Here is a 7,221-nt window from a genome sequence, read left to right as displayed (position 1 = left end):
ACGCTTCGACCAGGCACGACTGCTGCCCTTGTGATTAGCACCGCATTTGACACACTTGATTTCGGCTGCTTCTTCCATCGCGATGCATTGGTTGGCATGTTGATGCGCTCCGGTGCACTTGCCAAGGGGCCATCCAGAAACCACGTGGTCATGTTTTTGAAGATTTTCAACCCCCCCTCCCCCCATGTGGCTTATCGTGGTCATTTGGCAGACACAAACCTCCCCCCCCCCTAAGACCACGTGTTTTTTTTTTCAAGTACAAAAATTGAAAAAAAACCTTATGTAACAAAAACATATGGTTAATCCGATCAATTTTGAAGATGGACAATTTCAATTGATTCAAAATCAAACTAAACCAAGCATGGAAATTATAAAATTTCATGAATTCGAAAATTTTGATGATGTTATCATGTTGTAATGTGTATCAGGTATTACGATATCTAGAACTCCCACACCTTCGATGCATCAGGAGGATACAAAAAAATATGGACTCGCGAATATGTTATAAAAATTTCGAGAAAAATTTGTAATGGTTTAGAAATTTTCCAAAATATCCCTATATTTTTTAATTTTCAAGAAACAAAATGTCCTAAGCTGATAATATATCTACAAATATCTATGTAATCATAAGACATGATATTACGGAGTTTTGGAACGACCCGATCAACCAAGTCCTGAGCGACGTATCCGTGTATCGCTAAGCATCCAAGCAGGTCCATTGAGCCGATGCGATTTCATTTATTACTTTCACAAGCTACAATAGACCTTCCATGAGTCGATGTTCTAAGGTACGATATCGACTGAAATAAAAACTGAGCCTAAAAATTTAAAAATTTTCCATAACAATTAGGAAATTTCCAATAAAAAAATTATGGTATGAGCTATAAAAAATATTAAATTTTCTACAAATAATGCAAAATTTCCATAAACAATTAAGAACTTTCCACAAAACAAAAATAAATTAACACTTACACTAACAAACCAAAAATTGCAAATATAAAAGAAGAATTTTTCATAAAGATATCAAAATTTTCCACGGAAAAAATACAAACATTCCATAAATAAATCAATATTAGAAATAAATAATTACAAAATTTTCCACGAAATAAAAATTTTGTAATTGTTTATTGCTAATATTGATTTATTCATGAAAATTTTGTATTTTTCTCGTGGAACATTTTGATTTCTTTATGGAAAATTCTTATTTCATAATTGCAATTTTTGCTTTTACAAGTACTAATTTATTATTGTTTTGTGGAAAATTTTCAATTGTTTGTGGAAAATTTGCATTATTTGTAATAATTCTATATTAATTTAATAGGGTGGGTGTACCAATTGTCGCCATACATAAGAACAACTATTTTTTTTTTAAATAAGTAAAAGGCATGTGGGTGGATTTTATATATCAAGCGAAAGGTTTTACTTCCTGCTCCTTAGAACAGCTGTGAAAACTACAATAAAATTTGTTATAATCATCAAAATTGATTAATCCATAATAAGAACGCATGCACCAGTTGTGGCACTATTCTTAATTTTGGTTCCTTATTTGGCAAATCCCATTCTTTTCTTATGGGACTGGCCAAATAGGGACCACTAGTGCGACATCTGGTGCAAAGGACGTCAAAAATTAAGCAAAATCAACTTTTACAATTATGCTTTGCTTGTTTTGGAGGAGATCGAAGGTGTTATCGTATCACATGAATATGCTTTATCGATATGAACTTGGATTGCGGTGATTTGATTGGCCATTTGGCATATAAAGCACTAGTGCGACAACTGGTGCTATAGCCACAACTGGTACATCTAGCCTACTCATACCCTGATTTCTTTATTGGCAATTTCCTATTTTATTATGGAAAATTTCTATTTTTTCTCTATTAAAGAGATTTTCAATCCAGAGCTGGCTCATCTTTCAAAATTTCTAATTCTTCATTGAAATTTTATTTTGATATCGACTCGTGGAAGCCAATGATGCCATACTAAAATTATTTTCTCGGTCACTTAGATGGTTCTTTCGAATAATTTCCCGAGGAACTTCTATTCCACATCTCGAATATGCTTCAGTCAATGGTCCTTTCATAAACGACTCATAGAGGAATGCATGTATTATAGATTAATTATTATTTTAGAGTTCATTTGATTTATCCAATTAACCAACTTATGAATGATGTATGATATAATATCCCAGTAGGTCCATTGGGTTGATATGACTTCATTTATTAATAAATATTATTTATACAAGCTACTACAGACCTTTTGGGTTATCCAAAACGTCCTGGAATTCGTAGTGATTGAACTACTAGAGATCATTCAAGTCAGTACACCCAGTGCTTCTAAGGCCCACCAAAAAAAGTTTGCGAGCAAACCTCATTGCCAATGTGCATCTTGATGATGACTCAAGATCATTTTGAGAACCGTGGACTTTAGATCTCATGTTAATGGAAATTAGGATATGCTTATTTCATTGGATTTGGTAGATATCTGGTAGATATCATGGGCTGAACTTGAGATCATTTTGGAGTACCTTGAGCATCTCGTATTCCTGAATATTAATCACTGGCTCGGAGACGAGCCAGCCTCGGGCCGAAAGTCTCCCTAATAAAAACAATAAAAAAAATCACTGGCTTAACGTTCAGGATGACCCATCTTATCTGAGTGTTCAGAATGATTCAAAGTTATAGTTATATCATGAGTTTTCAGGGTCAGTCAAATTTGAGCTCCCATATTTTTTCTGTAAAGCCAATATCTAGATGAACAATTTTACTGGTGGTGGCCTAGCTCTCTTTTGTGATTTTATAGACAATCTAAAACGCTGGGCATATATGACCCATCCGTCCTGAAAGGGTTGAGATTTGTTTTGGAATTCAGTTTCAATCGTTATTATAACACTATTTTTTAACCTAGATTGTTTTAGGAATTGGAGTGTTTTTTTCTGGAACACTGCCACTTTTTTCATATCGCAGGAATCTCCTTAGTTCTAAGACCCTTTTATGAATTTAAAAAGCATTTTATTTAGAATTTCATGTTGATTTTTTAAATGCAAGCCTCTCTATGTCTTAACCTTTTTCATACGCACTACTAAAATTTTGTGCATTTAGAACATTTAGGTTGTGTTGTTTTTACAAGTGGAAATAACGTTAAAAAAATGTACTTTTGTAGTATATTTGTAAAGGTTGTACTTTTGAAGCATTTCCAGTAGGAATTCCTTAAAAAATTAAATCTTTTAAAGATTTTCTGATGTGAAAAATCTATAAAATTTCTAAATCATTTCCTGTGCATCATTTCCATTTCCAAGCAATGTTTAGCTGAACCTACAAAATAATCAAAATGACTTCCCGAAGAAGAATGAATTCCCGATTAAATTTTGGAAGAATTTATGGTGCAAATTGAAAAACCATAAACCTTGAGAATTCTAAAGATTTATTCTTTGGAAATCCAAAGACTCTTCCGTGGAAATTCTAAATAATGCCTCAAATAAAAAAATACTTGGAAAATTAAAAAAAATGTGATAGAATTCACAAAGAGCGTAAAAAATTATTCCAAAAAATTTTCATTTCAAAATTCCAAATTTGAAAAAAAAAATCCAAAAACAAAAAATCAACGGAAATATCAAAGTGTTTCATGTGGCATTGATTATTTAATATCTTTCAGAAATTCAGAAGATTTTTTCTTGAAAAATTTAGAAGTCTTCTTCTTCTTCTATGGCTCCATATTCCAACTGGAAGTTGGTCTGCTTTTCAACTTAGTATATTCTGTTAGCATTTCCTCAGTTATAAATAAAATAAGCTTTTATTTGCCAGCCATTGCACGATCATATATCTTGTGTAGCAAGTACGATGGATACACTATACCTAGGGTGTCGAGAATGTTTCCCACCCGAAAACATCCTAGACAGGAACGAGAATCGAACTCGTCATCTGCGGATTGGCAATCCTACGCCTTTGCTCGCAAAGCTAACTGGAGACTGAACAGTTTGAAGTGCACTCCATAAAATGTTCAAAAAACTTCTTTTGGAAATGAAGAAGAATTTCTGGTGAAAATTCGAAAGAACTTGTCGAAGAAATTCATTAGAATGTAAAAAAGATATGACAATATGAACATTTTTTCCACCGAAAATTATATGTATTTCCCACGGGACTGTTTTGAATTTTCAGACAGAATTCATATGGAATTTTTTTCGGAGTTTTAAGGAAATTTTTTCGGAATTTACACTGGAAATGTTTTTTTTCATTAACAATTTGTAGAAAATTTTTCAAGCGAAATTTTTCAGAGAGAATTGTTCAAAAATCATTCTGAATGCCAGCATTTTATCAGGATTGTATGAAGTAATGTCAAAGTTTTTACAGGAAATTTCTTTATTGGATTTTTCCTGAATATCCACAAGAAATTCTTTTGAAGTTTTTTTCTTGGATTATTGTAAAAACATGAACATTTTTCAAAATTGTAGCTGCAGTACGCTGATGCAAAAGTGTCGGCGGCGTGATGCCAAAAACCATCCTCAGCGGATTTTTTTTTTAAATATTTTTTTTTGTGGAAATTGAGACTGAATCGCAACCTGTTTTTTCGTTAATTTTTTTATGGAAAAAGGATCTAAGGCTAAGATGGTCAAATAACGCAGATATGCATCGGCGTTACAACTGACGCTGCGTTACCGTTTTTCTCGATGCACACGTACGTCTTTTCAACGCTGAGTTGAAAAGACGTTACGTGGGCATCGGCCCTGAGATGCGCTTTGCGTTTAATGATTAAATAATTAAATTTTAATGATTTGTATTTTTCACACCGCTATTGTTATTCACCAAAAGTTTTTCATGTAAAAAAAACCACGTGGTTCGAGAGCAACACCCCCCCGTCCCCCCATGTGGCTTATCGTGGTCATTTTCCAAACCCCCCTCCCCCCATATATGACCACGTGGTTTCTGGACGGCCCCCAAAGCGAGGCTTCATGTGGTAGTTTCTGGTTCCGTGGCTGAACGCAAGGCAGTTGCCACACTGCGTCACGTCACGTTTCTTAGGGCGGTATCTCTCCCACTCCACAATTATGTGGAAAGTAGAAGGTCCGCCACTGAGTTGGAGCCCTTCTCCAAATGCGCCATTGGCCTCAACTTATTAGCTTGCAGTTCATCGACAATTGCCTCCGGGGTGTACTCTGGGAGGCCACGAATAATGACCTTCAGAGGCTTGGTTCCAGGAACATCATGTGAATAAAACTCACATTTCTGGGCCAAGTTCCTGGTTGTCGGCTCCGGTGTTACAGTTGATCTTCGTCGATCTCATCGCACAGCTTGAACAGAGGGCCAATCCTACCAAGCTCCGTGCAAAGCATGACGACATTCTTGGTCGAGGTGAAGAGGGGTAGACATGGGGACATGCTTGACCGGCAAGGCTGCAAGTTCCTGAAATAGGGGGAATGACTATTAGACTTAATAATTTTTATAAAGGGGGATAAGCGGTTAAATCTTTTAAAGGAAATTAAACAGAGGAAATTTACAAACAAAAAAACATAAACAAAAAAGTATTTTACAAGGTGAACCGGCCTAGGGCCGAGTCAATGTTGGTCCAACGTGTTTGAGCGTGTGTACGCTACATTATGCAGCGTACACACAATCAAGCAGATTGACTAACATTGACTCCACCCCTCGTTTAGTCAAGCATCAACTATGTTCTACAAACAGCAACACGGACGTTCAATTTATTCGACCAACGAACGACCGACGCGCCAACTCGAACCACAATCATCAACAAATATATGCGGGTTTGTGTAACTTCACTACACTGAACCCAAACCTCATCATGATATCGACTGAATATTGATTTGCACACGCCCTTTAACGATCTTCATTCGAAATGCAGATGATAGTCATTCGGTGCAGTCCGACACCGGATGAAGGAAAGTCGAATGCGAATCATCCGAAAAAGGAAATAAGTTCTTTCTAATTAGAAATGTTTATAAGATTGCAACCGTATGAGAATCGTTTGTAAATAAACTGATTTTCGAATTGAATTCAGTATGTACCGTTTTTGAAAAAATGCTGTGAATATTCAAATACCTTTCGTATTAATTTTGTTTGAAATAAATATCAATATATAATACAATATAATATGCCACATTTTATTTTTATTACGCGCTCATTGGCAATTAATTACACTTGATAATTAATAACTTGATCAACAACAACATTAATAACTTGATCAACATTTTTTTTGTTAGAAGCATCCAAACATCGGTGTTTTGTCGTAAAGCAGTATTCAATACAATCACGCGTCATTATGCAGCTTTAATGGACTTCTACCTGAACTGTGCGGGAGGAATAACTCGTAAGCTTTGTGTTGGTGGTCAGACCTGAAAATATAAATGTGTCTTAATATTCTATCTTTATGTTCAAATTTTATTTATTTGGAGGAATTCGTAATGACTCGAAATACTTACAGTAGTGAGAATTTACTGCATCAGTTTCTGCTGTTGCGGAATGATGGTTTGCAACGTACTTTCGCCATTAAGTAGCTTTTTGATATTAAAGTTTCTTGTTGGGTAACCGTTGAAGCTAATCTTCGAAGAACGATAAATACGATGCATTGCTGCGGTTACTGCTCTGAAAAGTAGATTTTAAACTCTATTTCTATATTGTTTCACAATATTAAAATATTAAAATACTTACGATTATTTTAACAAAACCACTGAACCATGAGCGTCGACTGTAGAGTGTAGAATGGCGATATTCTAATAATGACCTCACACATCCACTCGATCCCGGCATCTGAAATTTATTTTGAAATCAAATGATTCGCGTTAAGGGGCTGATTCAAAACAAGAATCATCCGATTAATGAATGATGTTCAGTTGTTGTCATCATATTCTAAAAGAAGATGACATATCATTTATTTATTGAACCAAAACGTCAGTCGATAAGCGGATGATTTTCTTTTGATCAGAGATGGATTCTGCTGATGCAGCGTTCCATCATTCGTAAATAGAAGGACAGAAATGGAGAGTCAAGCGGATTACATTTCAGTTAATACAAGGATGATATTTTGGCTCAGTGTACAAACGCTCAAACATGTTCGGCGAACTTTGACTGCGCCCCGACAGGTCAAACCAAAATCAAACCCCTTTGATTTTTTTCAACGGAGCCGTCAACTGTCAAAAGGTTGTTCGAACAACTTCACAGACTGTCAAACAAAGCAGCAACCAAACCTTTTGCTTGGGGGCGGAGTCAATGT

The 7,221-nt window shown here is 35.2% G+C and overlaps 1 long non-coding RNA gene across 1 annotated transcript; it reads right to left on the bottom strand.

Annotated features, from left to right (window-relative positions):
- Window positions 1-6,179: 6,179 nt before the first annotated feature.
- Window positions 6,180-6,909, bottom strand: LOC134214019 (uncharacterized). Its single transcript, XR_009979604.1, has 3 exons — window positions 6,660-6,909; window positions 6,431-6,593; window positions 6,180-6,343 (listed from the first exon to the last, which is right to left on the bottom strand). It is a non-coding gene; the product is annotated as an uncharacterized LOC134214019 (long non-coding RNA).
- Window positions 6,910-7,221: the final 312 nt, after the last annotated feature.

This window comes from Armigeres subalbatus, chromosome 2, assembly GCF_024139115.2.
Source record: "Armigeres subalbatus isolate Guangzhou_Male chromosome 2, GZ_Asu_2, whole genome shotgun sequence".
NCBI classification, from domain to species: Eukaryota; Metazoa; Arthropoda; class Insecta; order Diptera; family Culicidae; genus Armigeres; species Armigeres subalbatus.
This window is presented reverse-complemented; position numbering and strand designations above follow the sequence as displayed.